We start from the raw sequence: 20,112 nt of genomic DNA, 5'->3' as shown, positions 1-20,112 counted from the left end.
TCACTGATGAGTCTTATTTAGACGAAACGCGCGTCTGGCGTACTAAATTATAATCCTGGTACCTTTGATAACTATTTATGGCTAGCCAAACCTCCCGATTATATTGTAAAGTGTAAAAAAATCGGAAAAATGACAACACTACGTGACAGAAATACAGCTCAAACACACGTAAATACACTTATCACAGAGAAACGCACAAACAAATAATATAATAGTGGACACAACATGCAAACCGCAGATCAACAATGAACATCTTCCATCAACGACAGACAGCACAGGACATCACAAAACAGTGACGCATTAATGGAACGAATATGTAATCTTGACTTACATACAATTATTTTCACAATACCAGTCCAAACATGAATCATGATAATGTCGGTATTGAAAGGCTATCATAGAATTATTTGGACTATACACTATAAGATATAACACATTATCAAACCGAAATCACAACAAAAACATCAAAAATAAAGACATGAATTCTGGATGTATAAAATAGCGAGACACGTCGTATAGCAATGCAATTTCACACTCGGTAAAACAGTCATATTCGGGAATAGGTCACGTTCGGTACCTAGCAGACAAACGACATAGATGTTAAGCCATAATCTAGGACGTGGCAAAAATGTCATTAGTTAGTTTAGACACATACACATCGTATATATCAACCAATTCGTAAAGGTGTCCCTAAAATTTACGGAATGTCATTTTTAATAATTTTAATCTTGGAAAACACTTTTTATGTATTTAAAACCATTAAATAAATATTCAAAATTAAACAACTTACACAACCAATAAATTCAATACAAGTTAAGTCATAAATGAAAGTACTTACGATCTATAACTGCAAAAAAATGATAAAAGTAATTGATTACTATGAGAGTTAATTGCAGTTGACATCAAATAGTTTCTATCTCCATCTAACAATGCATGTTTTGACAGAAAATCTAATCTGTCTTAATTAGTGAATGAATATTTCATTATTTATGTTTATTTTTTTACATCGTATTTTTTTCACTTCTTTTTGTTTCGTCGTCTACGGTTATTAAAATTTGGAAGAAGCCGCTGGTAAATTGATTTGACCCTTTTCAGTTAAATGCAATACTATCGATTGACGGTTTGATTTCACACATGACTTGATACATACTTAGTTGTGGCCTGTTTTGTTATATATAGTTTACTGTTAGGAATTCAAAATTTAATGTCTGGTCTCTATGATTGTTTATTTAGATAGCCCAAACACACGATTATACAGGTGTAATACCACCATTGATTTCCCCTATTAGTCTTTGTTAAATTTGATGTTTGCTAGCTATATAATCGACTCGCTTTTTTCAAATTTCTAAAAGTCTTTTACTTGTTATCTAATATTTTAAGGTTGTTTTGTGGCTGTCTAATGGAAACATACTCCTGTTAAGGGTCCAATATTCGTAGTAAAGAACTATTTGTTTTTCTGTTCCTCTGTAAGTTTAAGTTCGTTGTATTGTGTAAGCTATCTTTTCATCTTATTGTGAACAAATTAAACATTACATAGTCATTAAATTTAATGTTTGTACATTTCTTAAAAATGGTATTTCATTTTATTCCGTACCTTGTTCACATTTGGTGCCTGTGTACCCAGTCTGACAGCCACAACTATATCCAGAAGGACTATTCGTACATGAACCATGGACACAGGGGTTCGGAGAACAGTCTACAATAAACGCAGTGTTAAATATAGTAGACATTATTATTTCTCAACTGTTGCAGTTAATGTAGGTTATTCACTATTGTGGTGACCATGAAATTGGTAAAGATCATACTTACAGAGGATATGTAAAATTTGAAACGAAAAGTTAATGATATGGAGATGTACAACGTATAAAAAGAAATATATACTATGTATATAAAAAGCAGTAAAAAAACAGCTGTGATTTTTAAATTTGAAATTCAACTGGACTTTATCATTACACATTTTAATCTACAAAAAAATACTTACGATTGATAACTGAAATATTAAAGAAAGATGTATAAATTTACAATATATAAAATAAACAATATAAGAAAACCCAAAAATCCGTTATGTTTTTAACATATATTCAATTATGTGAAACATACAGTCCGACACCATATTATCTAAAAGGAAAAGTTATACTCTATAAGATTATGTGATAGTGCACTATCAGAGTCTCGAGAAGTGTAGTATTCAAATTAAAGAAATATGTACATTCAAGAAGAACAAAATTATAATAAAAGCAGTATATCCAAGACTATAACAACAAATTCCAGAAATACGGCTTTTGAAAAAGAAAAAAAATGATGAGATACCGAGTGAGCTATACAAAACCATAAGTCAAATAAAAACAGACAACACCATTGGTAAACAAACGAAGTATTAATAACATTAACGATACCATTGTTCTGCCCCAGACGAGTATTTTGACAACATATGTATCTTACCTGATGCCCGAGGCCGATATATTTCAAAAAAAAAAAACAATTTATAAAAAATGATGAGCGTATAAACCAAAAAAGGACAAAGACTATACCCAAAGCCGAACAAGAATTGGAGCTTTGAATTAGGTAAATATATTTCTTCATAAAACATAACATAGAAAACTAACCATTGAGGAACACGAAACCTATTTAAGTCAATGTAAAACTCCAGATTCGGAAGAATGCACAGTCCAGTTTCTGCAATTAATATTTATTTAATTGGTTTCTTACCTGTACTATAACATGAACCAAAACATGTGCAAATGAAAATTTACTAGATGCCGTTATTACATGTACGTATATTAATATAAAGTTAACTGTCAGTTTACACGTAGCTACGAAGCGTGTTAACATACGATTCTGTCTATAGTTGAAGTTATAGGATTTGAAAGCAGTTATATTAGTATACTATATAGCGATTTCAAATTCATTAAAATATTTGGTATGAGAGTTATTATTTAAACATGAACATGTAAATACATTTTACCTCTATTGCATTTAGTATCTGTATAACCGGTATCACATGCACATTTGAATGTATTTTGTGAATTTGTACATTTGCCATGCGCACAAGGCTTTGACAGGCAATCTGAAACAAACAAAAATATAAATGAAAAAAATATCAATAAGATAATAAAAATATATTAAGTCAGTTCAATCAGTTATGATATGATATGCTTCCACTTTGAAGACAGATTAAATGCATTAAAGAAACCAGGATGAACGAGAAGAGATGCAGGAGAATAATTGCATACCTAAACTTTTGTCATTTTCTGAAATCAATCTTTCTTCCAAATCTGTAATTTTGTCACATGAATAAAAATAAATCAAAGAATTGTCTAAAATGGATTAAATGGCTACCCTTTTTCGCTTATCTCTTCGGGTTGTGTTATTGTATGTTAGTTAAAGAAGTACAATAACCATGATCAACTAGCTAAAAGAAAAAGACGCAACGAAAAGCACTATTCTTAAAACTCTATAGAAAATAACAATAAAGAAACATGAACCCTATCAAACAATCAAAAATAGGAGCAAACATCTGTATTCTTACGACAAGAAGACATATATTCCATACCGGGCAACCAAATTATAATGGCGCCATAAAAATATAAACTTAACAATTTCCATTTGTTAAAAGAAATCCTTGAAAGCAACAAATCTCCATTGAGGAAAGCATAATAGGAATTAAAACGACCCGGATATGATATCCGCTTGAGGATATACTTTCTGTTGCAAGTGCTTCTTAATGGTTTTTGTATAAAATTGACATTAATATCTTTTGTCGATAAGATAAATCCTCAATTTCTAGAAATATGCAGCAAAATATTGTTAGGGGCATTTTTGAACTAGCAGTAAGGTGTATGATTTAGCTCAATGTAACTAGCCTCACGCAAGCTTTGAGGTGTAGAATATCGATAAGAGCTATTCATTTACCGGAGATACTCCGGGCGGGTTAGCAAATTATGGTCTGAAATTTCATTTAATAAGCATACTCAAAATACACGAACAGATGATAATTCGAAGATAAAGAATGAATAAAGGTTGTCATAAATTATGTCGAAACAACATGTCACAAGCTTTCCGTTTAATATTTTTCTCTTTTCTGTTACGTCCAGATGACGTTTATCACACCTTTTCTTGTTCAATTATAAGATAAACTAACTTAATATTTTATTTGTGAAAGTAAGAAAACTATTATAATATAGAAAAACTGTACTATTACTATAACTACAGATATTTAATAAATTTCTTGAAGAACGGATATATCTGTCAGTAAAAACTACTCACAGTCTCTGTCTGAAAATTGAAAAAAAATGTTTTAAATACAATTAACTATACAAACGTTTAATATACTTTTAGTGTTCTTTCAAAAGAAATATAAATAAAGGGCTACTATTATAACATGTTCGCCGAAGGAACTTTTTTCCTTACTATTTGTTTTATTGTCTCCTTCGCTAGCCGACTCGTAGGAAAAAAGGCACCAATAAACATGGTGATAGCATAAACTAAAACCAAGCGATAGGTGCATCGACATGATAAGCGTCTCCTGCTGTTCATGCATAGATTTTAGTTTGAAGTCGTTTATATGTGTGAATTTCGAAAAAAAAAGGTCAAAATATGAAGCAGATCTTCTTGTTTCAGTGCTATGCTTAATCTCAAGTAAACTTGATTGTATTGATTTTTTGATAAAAAGTGTAATATTTTTGTGAAATTACCGAATTTTTTACTGAAATGGATTTTGTTTTGCTATTGAAAGTGACATTCATTTAAACAGAAACCAAATAAGATTCGTATATTGGTCTTTCGGTGCATTTACCAAGTAAGCTTTGCAGTATCAGAGAAGACGATCAGATTTTTTTTTATGGAAACCTATACACGTGTAATATGCAATAGGAATCAATTACGCTTTCGAGCTTCCATAAGTACCTCTCGTTGAGCACGGAATGAAAGTGTGTTGCAAAGATTTTCCTTTGTGATGTATGAATACGCAGTCTAAGTTATTCTAGTAGAGTTCATGGTGAATCTTCAAGTGTGTTGGTTAGTGTTCATCCTTAGCCTTCGATAAATCAAGAAAAGTACTTCGGAGGCATGACATTTTTATTTTGTTGTTTTCATTCTGTTACTACTAATTTTATATGCCGTACTTTTTGAAGTGTTGTTATCCAGTAATTAAATTGCAGTCAATAGCAAAATGCTCAAATCACTTTCAAAATAAGTCAGTATATCTTGTATTTTCTCTTTATTTCATTACTGATGTTTGATTTTTATGTTTTTATTATGTTTTTGGTTCTTTCCCTAATTTACAGCAGAAGAACAAGAAAAAAAAACTCACATCTGCAGCACATTCCCGTCGAAGGTGGTAAACAACACACAGGATACCATTGTCCTGTATATGGATTTAGACATGCCTGTGAGTTCCCTCCATTGCCGCCTATGATGAAATAGAGATGTTATTTTATTTCTTTTTGTACCAAATTTCCTAAGCAGGCAATCTACATGTTATTAGTTAGACCCTACGTGAAAGTGATTGTTTATTATCCATTTTTTCACATTATTAAATCTAAACTTTTGTGATATCACCCTAAATTCAGTAACATACCTTCACAACATATAAATAATACAAGTCTACTGTTTATAATTTTGTATAATGCATGGAAAATTTATAAAACTAACTTTGAATTTTACGTCTTTTTACGATTGCTTTCTGATTTTTCAATTAACTTATGAACGAATGGTCAAATTGAATATTTGTATTTGATTATTTTAGGTTTTACATCATTCTATGTATATTGTGCAAATTTAATCGAGCTGTCTTGCATGAATTGTGTATATATTTATTAAAGTTATGAACACCGGTATGTAAACATTACCACGTGTCTTTGTTTATACGTGATACACGTGTTGAATGTATAATACTAGTAGGTTTAATGTTTTAGTTAAAACTGACCATGATATTTGAATTAGGTTAATTCAAATATTTCATGCTATACTTTTGGCGATTGGGAGAATTTAAGATATTGTCATTCGAAGGTTGCTTTTGGTGCAGCAAAGTTTACCCCCCCCCCCCCGCCAGCCGACAAAATGTATTTTTCTAATGTTATGTTTTATTTATATGATTATTAATGTGTGTGAAAAATGAATCTTTAATTTGATTCATATTTAAGTTTGCGTACATAATGAAAATTGTTTTTATTCTTGCAGATTGGGTTTTGTGCTAGCGGGCTAGACAGAGAGTAACTGATGAACTGTCTTTGCATTTGTTTTAAACAAAATTAAATCTTTGCTGCACACTGTCAGGCGAGCTGATCCCATACAAATATGTTCAGTGTCTTTTGTAAATAATTTATGTTCGTTAGAATTTATGAATAAGAACATAATTTGTATGAAGAATGTGTATACTTACTTATACTCTAAACGATTAATTTGGTATATACCAAAGGAATACAAGATACTAAATACAAAACCAAATCAATAAATTGAAGAAAGAAAAGAAAAACAAGTCTTTTTGGCAAAACTTCTAGGAATGTTGGTTCTCAATGCTCTTCAACTTCGTACTTTATTTGGCTTTTTTAACTTTTTTGGATTCGAGCGTCACTGATGAGTCTTTTGTAGCCAAAACGCGAGTCTGGCGTATACATGTATACTAAATTTAATCCTGGAATCTATGATGAGTTTATCTACAATAAACACTGCATGAAATAATGAAGAATTCTGCCTAAATTAGAGGTTGAACTCAATTTAAAGTACACAATCAATTTTAATAGAATAAAAAATAAACCATTAAAACCTGTCTTTGACTTATGTCCGATAAAGAATTGGCGGTTTCAGAATCTAAAGGACTATGGGTAATTTGATCGTTCGTACCCCAAAATGAAAATAACGTCACGTCATTGGTTGAATTTCAATTTTTAGGACGTTTTTAACCAATCACGACGCTTTGGTGTAGACTTTTGAAAATATTACCCAGAATGCATTAGATTCTGAAACGGCGAATTACTCCATCTCTCTGATATACCAATCTTATAGTAATTTTTACTATATAGTGAACCGCTTTCTTATTTTCAGCTACAACTTGAAAAATAAAGTTAACTGATGGTATGCCTGAAGGATTATCTCTATATGATTATATTCCTTTTTTATGCTGTTGTGGTCCTGGTTGAAAGTAAGAGAGATCAAACAGAAATATTAATTGTTAGTCTGTTTGAATATAATTTTATTTGTAATTTTTATTTGTAATGTTACTCACAGTTCGGAGATACTAAGAATCTGGCTGCACATGGAAATAAAACAAAAAGTAAAGTAAACACAAAAGTCATTTTGTTTTACGTTTTTCTGTCTGGTATGTGTGTAGATACAATTCGGTGTACCGTGTCCATAAATTTTCCCTTTCGTTATTTTCTATCTATATTATATAACTAATCAAATTGAGAATTGAAATGGGGAATGTGCCAAAGAGACAACAACCCGACCATAGAAAAAAAAAAACAACAGCAGAAGGTCAACAACAGGTCTTCAATGTAGCGAGAAATTCCCGCACCCGGGGGCGTCCTTCAGCTGGCCCCTAAACAAATATATACTAGTTCAGTGATAATGAACGCCATACTAATTTCCAAATTATACATAAGAAACTAAAATTACAAGACTAACAAAGGCTAGAGGCTCCTGACTTGGGACAGGCGCAAAAATGCAGTGGGGTTAAACATGTTTGTGAGATCTCAACCCTCCCCCTATACCTCTAGCCAATGTAGAAAAGTAAACGCATAACAATACGCACATTAAAATTCAGTTCAAGAGAAGTCCTAGTCTGATGTCAGAAGCTGTAACCAAAGAAAAAAATGACAATAATACATAAATAACAACAGACTACTAGCAGTTAACTGACATGCCAGCTCCAGACTTCAATTAAACTGACTTAAAGATTATGATTTCATCATATGAACATCAGGCACAATCCTTCCCGTTAGGGGTTTAGTATCATACCATCATAACATATATGAAAAGAACATAACCCGTGTCATGCCAACAACTGGTTTTTGAATAAATGTGTTTAGTTCCGATGCAAAGACCCTGTAAGTGAATCAATATTAACGCCAACATATGCAATCTTTAATGACCTGACAACAGTATCGTAACTATATCCCTTCTAAATAAGTCTTTTCAAAGGTTTTGTTAGTTTTTGAGGTGAATACTGACACCTTTGTGCTTTATAAAGAATATTTCCATAAAAAATTGGATGTGAAATACCTGAACGTATAAGAAGTCTGCATGTTGAGCTATATTTACGAATGATGTCCTTATACCGATGATAAAATTTAGTAAATGTTTTGACTAGTTTGTGATATCGAAAACCCTGGTGAAATAATTTTTCAGTAATACATAAATTTCTCTCGTTAAAATCTAAAACATTGTTACATACACGAGCGAATCGTACAAGTTGAGATATATAAACACCGTAAGATGGTGACAAGGGAACGTCACCATCTAAAAATGGATAATTAACGATAGGAAATGAAAAATCATCTCTTTTATCATAAATTTTAGTATTCAGCTTTCCGTTTGTGATATAGATATCAAGATCGAGGAAAGGGCAGTGGTCATTGTTAGTATTAGCTTTATTTAAAGTAAGTTCAACAGGATAAATTTCTTTAATATACATACTGAAGTCGTCATAATTGAGAGCCAAAATATCATCCAAATATCTAAAAGTATTATTAAATTTGATTATCAGATATTGTTTCGATGGGTCTTTGCTTATTTTTTGTCATAAATTGTAACTCATAGCAATACAAAAACAGGTCCGCAATAAGTGGTGCACAGTTAGTCCCCATTGGAATTCCGATAATCTGACGATATACGGAATCCCCAAATCGAACAAAAATGTTATCTATTAAAAATTCAAGGGCATAATATATAGTATCAAAGCATGTCCAATTGACATAGTTATTTTTGTTTATTGCTACTAAAAAATGACCTAAAAGAGTTTGAACATATATATTCACATTCTGACTTTTTAAATGCCCATTAAATAAGGTGTGTGATTTTTTTCTTAATGAGAATGTTAGGCAATGTGGTATACAGGGTAGAAAAATCCAAATTTTAAACAGATTCAAAATCACCAATATAAGCATGCAATTTATCAAGTAATCCGGCCGATCGGTGAAAAAATTGCTCAAATAATGAGGAAAGCACCAATTTTTGCATGATGGCACATTTTTGTGGACTGAGCAATATAAGCTATGGACCCACCCTCAAAATTTAATATGGCGGCTTATTTCAAGATGGCTGCCGTACGTTCTAAAATATTTTCCAGTATTGCACAAACCACAGTGGATTTGATGCTGGAAGCACTAAAATCAACATATTTGAATGACTTGGTATTCTTAGAAAGATTTTGTTTTGATCTATCTTTGAAATACAAAATGGCGGCTATTTTCAAAATGGCCGCCTTGAAAAATAAGCAAATATTCATTATTGAGAATTGACCTGAATATAAGCATTTTATTGATGTATAGTGTCATTTAGTATATGTCCCAGTTCTGTCCTTTTTGATTTTGCCTTGCTTGTCATTTCATACACAAACTAGTAGCTTTCATAAAAAAATCCAGTAGTAGCTTTCATAAAAGGCTGCAGTAGTAGCTTTCATTAAAAGTTGCACTATTTGTTATCTTGGGTCACACATAAAAGCTGTGATTTGGGATTTATTTGCGTTAAGATATTATGCAGTGCCTATCGTATTTCTGGGTCGCAATATTTTGCAATTTGAGATATTAAACTGAATTGAGAATCATTTAAACACATATCAGTGAAATGGCAGGAATTGAGGACAACAAGGACAAGAACATTGCAATGGCAGAAACTGAATCACTTTAGGATATGGAGAAACCCACAGCTGAAGACGCTTTAACAGAAGACAGCTCAGAAATGACTATTAAACAATTATACTAAGAATTTCTAGCAGATAGTAAATCTAATGCTCAAAGAACAGCTGAGATTTACTGCAATATAAAACAGAACGAAGTGCGAATTGATAAAATATGTGTTGGTCTCATTACGTTTCAAGTTGAACAGAAAGAAGCAATAAATATTAATAACGAACAGATGAGAGCAATATCTCAGCAACTTCAGCAGTCTTAAGACAGGTTAGACCACAAGGCTAGTAATAATTGCCTGGCGGAATTGATGGCCAGACCAATAAGATATTCAATGTTGTGGTGAGACGAATGGACAAGCTGACAACAACTGAAGAAAGAGACACAGTTCAATTTAAAAGTGCATTTGAACAGCTGGATACCTTCCAACAACTGGCATCGGTTGTAAATGAATTAGTGGACAATCGAAATAAAGAAGTTAAACTTCCTGCAATAGACACATCATCTAAGCCAAAATTTGACCTTAGCCAGTACAACGCAAGTTTACCAAAAATACACAACAAAATCCATGCGTTTGGTTTTTCCCTTATTGTAGTTCACATGAACCATCAACCGCACCAACTCTGTTGAAGTTGATAGTAGTTATCAAAGGTACCAGGATTATAATTTTGTACGCCAGACGCGCGTTTCGTCTACATACGATTCATCAGTGACGGTCATATCAAAATATGTATCAAGCCAAACAAGTACGAAGTTGAAGAGCCATGAGAATCCAAAATTCCAAAAAGTTGTATCAAATACGGCTAAAGTAATCTATTCCTTGGATAAGAAAATCCTTATTTTTTCGATAAAATCAAAGTTTTGTAAACGGAAAATTTATAAAAATGACCACATAATTGATATTCATGTCAACACCCAAGTGCTGACTACTGGGCTGGTGGATTGAAGGTTTCTTCACCTTAAGTCAAAAGTCCTATGTCAAGGTCCTTTGCCCTGCATGAGACAGTTCAAATTATTCAACAACAATCTCCATTTAAGAACATACTATAAACCTCTTTTACTTATCAAGGATACTAGAAAAAGGCTTGTGTCTTCTTACGCACACCATAACAGAAACAATTGGCTTCAAGTGGATTCTATCAAGTTTCTCCAATGCTGAATGCAGTGCCTACTTACGGTATCATCCCCGTCGAGTCAATGGTAAATCCCACATTTAACACTCCAATTATGACAACCTCGTCAGGTCCTGGAGCTCTAACAGGCTTCACATAACAGCAAGCTGACTCCACTGACCGATCCAGGAAAGGGCAGAGGAAACCAAAAGAGTGTGACAACACCTCTTCTTCCGACTCCTCATTGGAGAGAGAATATACCCGATGGCAAGAAAATATTGGTGCAAGGGACCGGAGCCGAAGCCTACAGCTCCCAAAAATGCAAAAACGTAATTGAAGAGGATCCATGACTTGGGAGTCGTTTATTTACCAATTTGAACGAACTGCTGGTAAATGAAAATGGGAAAACAGAAAAAATATGTGTAGCAGCGCTTCAACAAGAAAGACGATCAAACCAGATTGGAACTGAAGCATTCCGTCGAGGATGTAAAGACAAAGATTCTGCAAGGCATGTAATAGACAGGAACCCAGGAACATTAAACAAGGCGTCCAAACAATTGAAAACCTCAATAGCAAACCATATGGCGATATATGGATCAAAAAGTTCTAATTATGACCATCGACAAGTCTACTTTGCTGATGGCGCAGTATCACCGACCGATAAAAGAAATATAAGCAGTCATTTGGATAATGAGGTGCATAACCTGAAAATGTCACAAAACTAGCTGATATTATGCTTTCAACTAATCAGCATAACCGTGGATTGGCCGATTAATATATAACCTCGGTTCTTCTTATCAAATAATCATGGAAGATCACCAGTTCAATGGAAGATCACCTGATCAATAAACACGTGGAAGATTTTCTGAGCAATACAATCGCGGTAGATCGCCAGATAGAAATACATCCTAGCTTAATGTCCATCGATCGCACCCCCCTCCCCACTAAGCTAGATATCATATAGTCCATAAAGACAACGGTTAGCATCTTCACGGACAAACTGCAGAAATCCCGGTTATTTCAGACAACGGTCACCTTCACCAGGATACGGACCAAATCAAAGCGCAACCCCAACAATGGAGTCTTTAAACAGCAAAGGATTGGGCCAGTAGGCCAACGCACGATTCTAAAGTCTATTGGCCATGAAACATCACCTCATTACAAAATCGAACAGAGGCCCACGGCCTCGTCCGATATTGTCATCAGACGAACCATTTGAAAAAGCTTAGCAGTACGAGGTACTATACATGACAAGAATGTGAGCATGATTGTGGACACTGCTGCAATGATAACATTAGTAAATGAGAAATTAATACCGGCAAAAAATGGAGATTTGGAGAAAGTAACGCTACGTGGTTTGGGTTAACAGCTTGTTATTGGGAATTAATAGAGTAAACATACAATGGGATGTGTACAAAGAGCCATTAACAGACGATGGTAGACTTAGGCTAGATTTTCTGGACACACTGAATGCAGTGATAAACCTGAGTACTCCCACAATTACCATGATAAGTGATAAATGCGGCATTTGTTAACAGTGGAAACGAGATTTCAACTTAGCAAGTTTGCATAAAACGAACCATCACAGTTCCATTAATCTCAAAAATGACTGTTACCAATAAAACTAATAAAAGCGCTGACCAGGAGTGCAATTTAGGACCATGATCGCTGAATAATTGCAAATTTGTTTCGCACGTAGTTGGAAAGGAAATGGTTGCCCCTTAACCATTTTAAATGGTGGCAATCGTCTAATCCGCCTGAAGAAAGTTACACCTATTGATTACATAGAATAGTTTTACGATGTAGATGAAAACGCGATAAGTGACGTAAGACGTGGCATTGAAGAGACACGAGACAAGGTGCCCTCGACACTGCCTCAAAATTCAGATGAGTTACCTACTATTCAACCACATTTAACCGACCTATATTAACGTTCAATCGACTAGTTTCAACCTATTTCATTCCAACCATTAAAACTGAAAGCGTTTAAGGAACAATTACAATAACCTGTAAAATATTGATTAACATTTTGAATTTCACTATTTGTTTTAGTATATGCAGCCATATTTGCAAATGTATGTGTTATAGAAATAACCTTATTATTTTTTTTTATATTTTAAAATTAATTGATAACAAATTCAAAAATATGAAGTCCATTTTTAAAGAATCATTACTTTAATTTCCGAAATTATATAGAATACCTTTAGGACAATCTTGATATTTATACCGTTTTTCCGCAATCTTGAAAATGGCAGCCATATTGGATTTTTCAGAGTGGGTCCATAGCTGAAATCAAATGGTATATAACCAAAAACTACTATGCAAAGTTTCATGCTTTCTTCATCAAGTGAGCAATTCTGCTCTATATCTGCACCAATCGGCCGGACTAAAGTACTTTCAACGAGTCTTGACACTCCAAAAGTAATTAATTCCACTATTTTGGAAGGCCTTACTTGAACAATTGATTATCAGGTTTTTAATAGTACCAAGTGTGCTGGTAAGAAGAATAGACAATTTAGTAGTGGAACAATGGCTTGAAGACGAAATAAATCTATATGTGTTAGTTGTTTTGTGTAGCTTCGGAAGCCAATACATATTTGGGACTTTCATTGTATTTGGCTCTGTTCAAAAATAAAGAAATTTTACAATCATGCTAGATATATGACATAAGTGTTTAGTTTCTGTGTCAAATTGACATTATATTGTATATCATTGTATGTTTATCGCTTTGATATTCCTAACAAGGTAAGAATTGGTAAATAATTTATATAATTAGGTCTTTCCACTTTTCTGTGGAAAGACCTATTGTTTTTCTTCTGATTATTATTTTTTTCTTCCGCCAAATTTTGTTCTTGCGATAAACATTTGTTTCGCAATATGTCGCTTAGATATTTGGTATATGATATCGAACAGTTTATGCGCTTTTGAAATGTACCCTGCGTAACCGTATACTTTTCTTTGTAGGAGTTATCTCCCCAAACACTGTTTTCCTTGTGATCACAACTCCTTCGCAACCGTGAAAGATTACGACAAATTTATTTTATAAAATTGCTAGTTATATCCTTCGCATGATTTGTCTAATTTTGACCGAAGCAATATGAACGCTCCATATGAGAGTTATTTCCCTTTTTGTATTTGAAATTTTTAAATGTATTTTAAACTTGAACACCATAAGTGATAGAGACCTAGGATCTTTTGATTTGAGGTTCTTGGTCCAAAAATATGAAAATTAGGTCAAGGTCAAAGGTCAAGGTCATATTCTAATTTTTGAATTTGTCTTATTTTCACTCAGTTTCATTAACCTTATAAGATATCGACAAATTATTTTGTATAAATTGTTAGTTGTGACATGTGGTAACTAAATAATTTTAGTTGAAAGGGTGCGTAAACAATGAATGGGAGTTTTAGCCCCTATCATATCTTAAATTATGTTTAAAGTGATATAACTTATTAACCATACATATTAGAGACTAGGGTCTTTTGATTTGAAATCCTCAGTTTGTGACCTTGAAATTGAGGTCAAGGTCATAGGTTAATTTGACGTTCTAGATTTTGACCTTTGCTTTATATTCATATTTATACATCATAAAGTAAATATGAACTGACATTTTAGACTGATTTTTTATATTTTAATATCAAAATAGATATTAACTGGTGGAAAGACCTTCTATTGTTCTCTGAACAATTGGTTTTTAATTTCTTTTTAATTCCTTTTTCATTTTACTACACCTGAGATCGGTCATTTATCTAGTGTTCAAAACTGCATTGTTTGTTGTTGAGTTCCTTCTTTTATCATGTTTATATGAATAACTTGAATTTCATTTTAATAAAATAGTTGAAAAATTTCAACTGATAAATTAGATAGATTTCTTAAATTCACCATAAAAGAATGGGGAATTTAATATTACCATAAATATTTATTAACATAATGGTTATGTTAAAAATCATCATTCTTATACACAACAACTGTCAATTTTCAAAACATTTTGGATTTTATATTAAGAGCAATATATGCATAAATTATGCATGTTTCAGACATGAGGAGAAATTGAGATCCAATTTTAACTCTATTTCTTCTATAACAATTCTGTTGAACTAAAATTGTTACGTTTTCTTACAAGTCCCTGCTGAAGTTTGTAAATAGACAAAGTAAGAATATAACACTGATTGCAATATAAAATGAAAAAGAAACTAAAGGAAAACAAGTTCTGGATAATCAATGATACTTCCTTCTGCAATATTGAATTTATACACTTTGTGCACTAATGCCGTTCAAGAAAAAAGGGGAGAAATAGAATTATTATTAATGAAGTATTTTTCAAAATTAGTAGCGCATACTAAGCAATACTGTTACTTTTTCGCGCTGTTCGAAGTTGTCTTGCCATAAAATAGAGAACATGTTTGCATTCACAAAAAAAATTATTCATTTCTTTTTCTGTATGATATTGTCAAGTTTTTAATACTATCTCTGCGTTGTCTATTATTCAATAGTCAAAATATCTTGATACGTTAAATAGAGTTTGCAAACAGGATATTTTTTCTATTCATTAAAACATATTTCATGTACAATTTAATTCTTAAACTAAATGCAATTTTGCTTTTGATTTCTAAGTGTGCGATTGACATCAGACATTTGATTGGTCCTTGTCGCGTTTTTTTTTGTGTGCCAATGTCGTTTATGCTATTATAAATAAACGTGAGTGTGAACAACGCGTTATTTTATATCAGCCAAAAAAAATTATTGATTTGGAACGTTGACCATTTATGGTTGTTAAGTTGTTGTTTACATGAAATCGTAAAATGCATCTGTATCTTAAATGGCACTCACATTCTTATGCACTACGAAAAGAAAGCTTTCAAAATTCAGTCTCCCTTGTATTCACTGTTTTATTAATTTCAAATCCGATTCACTATACTCACTATCATTTGAAAAAATAAATAAGAAAAAGGAAAGAAAACTTATAATTAATTCATTTCCGATTTTTTTAAATGAAGATTCGCTTTTGCATTGTACGATGTTTGAAATATTATATAAATGCCATGTGTTATTTAAGAGCTATGATTAATATCAAAATTAAATACACAAGTACAGTTGCGTACGGTCAATGTATTCGAAAATATACAGACATACTCTAAATTCCTCCTATATTTAAAAGTTTTTAATTATTTCTTGTATGAAATGTATATGTTTTTTTTTTTGGTTACACAAGATAATGTACATGTGTGCTAACAGGCAGATTAAACTCTAGAAGACTTTTTCTTCACTTTTGAAGATTTATGTTAATACTTTTGTTCCTCATGTATTTATGCTGCCCCGACTGTTATTGCCTTAAGTCCCTATTGTTTCTCTCTAAGCTTAATACAGATACCTGACGTAGCAAATACATTTATTTAATTTTCGCATACACTACTCACAGTTTCTGTTTACTTCACCACCATGTACATATGAAGAAGTTATTGCTAGTAGCACATAAAACAACATATTCATTAATTTTGACAAGTCAAACTAAATTCAGATACTTACTTAGTGATGTGTATACCGTAATCACGAAGAGTGATAAGACATGATGTAAGAACGTGTGGACTTATTTTATATAATTGTTCTTCTATACTTACAGCACGTGACACGTTTTCATTCCAAACGTCATTAGGAAAAAGTCCAAACATATTATGTGACCAATATCTAGAAACGAAAAATACCAAAATACGTACTCTCGCGAACTGGTAAAAAAGCAATAACCCTGTCATGCCTTTATGAAATCAAGTCTATTACTGATTCCCATTTTTAATTTCTTAAAGAATAATAAAAATACACCATAAATCAAAAACTGCACTGATAGGGATTTGTTTATATATTTTTTTTGCGTTTTTTTCCGGCATTTCTAACAGCGTAAAAAGTATTATTAATAATGCATTTGGATGTACATTTCAATTATCATCTTTTATGGTTGGTCTGCAATATAACTATAATACATTAATTTGTTTATTTTGTCATAATTTAACCTTTCCATTTGTTAATTGTTTACGATTCAATGAACAACCTTAAATGTGTTGATATTATATTTAAAGGATAGCTACATATAGCTAATACAGTTTACGAAGAACAACAGTCATGTTGTTTTATATACTCACAGTCTCTGTCTGAAATTTAAAATAGGTTTATTTAAATTAAAGATTGTACAATTTGACCCTTATTTTTTTTGGTGACATGTTGGGTTAATGAGCAATTTTTTTTATTGCTTCCGATTGCATTTAGCCTGCGCTAACCTACTATTTTCAATGTTGATATTAAACAGAAGATTCTAATGCATTCGAGTTTAAGCAATGACCACTTGTTTGTCATGTAACCGCTTGTGACATTTTGACTGAATGTTGAAAGGCAACGCAGGAGATGCATTCATAGCAGGAAAAATCTTGTCGATGCAACGGCCTTGCTCCTCTTGTGGTTGAAATGCGATTTCTTTACTTTTTGTGTGTTGCATTGCTTTGCCTTATAAATCGAATTTGGAGATTTGAACAGTTGTAAACTACTGTTGTATTAATTTATCAAAATCCGCACAATTTCAGCAGGAAATGTTTAAAATTAAATAATTTTACCAATCAAAATGGCAAAAGATACTTACCAAGGGACAATTAAAAATCATTTGTCGAAAAAAAAAACCACAAAAACGATTCTTTGACTATAAGGACTATAGGTTTACAGTCCACTAAACACCTGACAAAAAACCCACTAAAGACTGAGAAACACGAATCAACCATAAAAATGTAAGCAGATAATCTTCCTCAAGAAGAACCAAATGTGTTGCTACTGGCAAGTACGAATTCGGTGACTAATCGGATATGTGATATCAAATCGAGAAAATGAGGTCGGGATTGTGGTTATAGCAATTGAACTATATAATTGAGAATGGAAATGGGGAATGTGTCAAAGAGACAACAACTCGACCAAACAGCAGAAAACAGCCCATAGCCACCAATGAGTCTTCAACACCGCTCAAAATCTGTTATTATGTAAATATGTCTGTTAGCATTCTGAACAGACATATTTAGTGTGACGTCCCTTTTCACTGAACTATGTTTATTTAGGGGTCAGGTGAAGCCAGCCTCCACGTCCGCAATTATTTTGAAAAAAAAGATACCCACAACTTATAAAATATCGCGAATTACTTCCGGAAACAAGATCTTTGTATCTACGTTGGAAATTCCTTTTTATGAATCATTTTTTATTATATTTTATGAACATTTAAAAGCCATCTTAAAAAAGGACATATCTCTATTTAAAAAAATAAGTTCAATTGATAAAAAAGATATGAATGAAGCCATTGTATCAATCAAATATGAAAATATGTAATTTAAAACGTATACAAAAACAAACAATATTCAAGTAAACATGATCAGCAGAATAATACCCAAGACACTGTATTGACTAATCACTTATATAGTATCTTTTGGCCAATGCACGTGGGTTTGGTGTTAAGGAGAGACGAAAGATACCAATGGGATATTCAAACTCGTAAGTCGAAGTCACACTAAAAACTCCATGGCAAAACACTATATACAACAACAGTACACAAAGCATAGCAGTGAAAACAGAAGACTGAGCAACACGAACGCCATCAAAAACCGGGGATGATCTAAGGTGCCCCGTAAGGGTAAACATATCTTGCTCCAAATGTAACACCCGTCGTATTTATCATGTAGGTACAATGCCGCTGATAAGTCTAATTCTGTAGGTCGCATTCGAGGATTTTGTTACGACAATTGCAACATATCAGTAGTCATCTATGAAACAGATATGTCATAACGGTCAACAACCTCGTTGTGGCGACATACAATGTTATAAGAGATGATTTCAACTTCACCGCTTGGAACTGTTGGGTCAATACCTTCCTTTTAAGAAGCAATCCTCTATTACGGAAATTATGATAGGAAACGTAAGCTCTGAAATATTGTATCAACTGGGAGATATATACTCCATGTGTAGGCGCTTCTGCAATGTTGCTACATAGAAATGGTAATTGAAATTAACTCTTTTGTCGTAAAATTTTGTTCTCAACCGACAGTCATTGTCAAGGTATAAGGCACACTGTATCTGTTATAAGCTTTATTTCAAGTTCGATTGGATAGATGCGTTCAACATATTCACCAAACGTTTGTATTATTTAGTGGGAGGACATCATCTATATAGTGGAAAGTGAACTTAAAGGATAATGCTAGCGTATTTTCATTCTTCATTCTTTAATAAGACGCTACTGTTTGAAGTCAGTCTTATTTATAATAAAAATAAAAATGCCTCTTAATTGTTGAAAACCACGTCCTCCAAATGAAACAAATATATATGTTGTCAATCAAGAAAACACGCATCTGTTATAATTTTTACAAAGTACGAGTTATCTCTTCTTAAGACAAGATATCTATGTTTGCCGTTCATTTTTTATGAAACAAAGCAGTACCAATTCTTTCAATTTCTCTTTCAGTAAGGAATGGGACATTATTGTGTAACGGGTAGAAAAGTCAATAGTTATTAAAGGTACCAGGATTATAATTTAGTACGCCAGACGCGCGTTTCGTCTACATAAGACTCATCAGTGACTCTCTTATCAAAATATTTATAAAGCCAAAAAAGTACAAAGTTGAAGAGTATTTAGGATCCAAAATTCCCAAAAGTTGTGCCCAATACGGCTAAAGTAATGTATGCCTGGGATAAGAAAATCCTTAGTTTTTTTCCGAAAAATTCAAAGTTTTGTAAACAGGAAATTTATAAATGACCACATTAATGATATTCATGTCAACACTTACTCGCTTAGGTGTTGACTACAACTGTTTTAATACTATTACAAGAGCCAATACATCTAGATTTTATGTACTCTAACATATTTTTGGAATTTTTAAGTTTCCACATCTGATTCACGCCGCCCCTAGAGTAGACAGTTCCACTATAACTGTGAGGTTTCATGGAGCAGTTGGAAAACCCAGCAATATAACTTTGATTGTAAGGACACTTGTGTTCAATGAAAACAACACGTAAGATAATTGCATGCGTCCGAAGCGATTTTCTGGATTTCCCTTCATCAGGAATGCTCAAATCCGAAAATTTGAAAGATGTTTAAGTACTTGAACAGTTGAAGAGCTTTATGACAAAACATTGCCCA

Source organism: Mytilus galloprovincialis, chromosome 13 (assembly GCF_965363235.1).
Source record: "Mytilus galloprovincialis chromosome 13, xbMytGall1.hap1.1, whole genome shotgun sequence".
Taxonomy (NCBI): domain Eukaryota; kingdom Metazoa; phylum Mollusca; class Bivalvia; order Mytilida; family Mytilidae; genus Mytilus; species Mytilus galloprovincialis.
Note: the sequence above shows the minus strand (reverse complement) of the source record.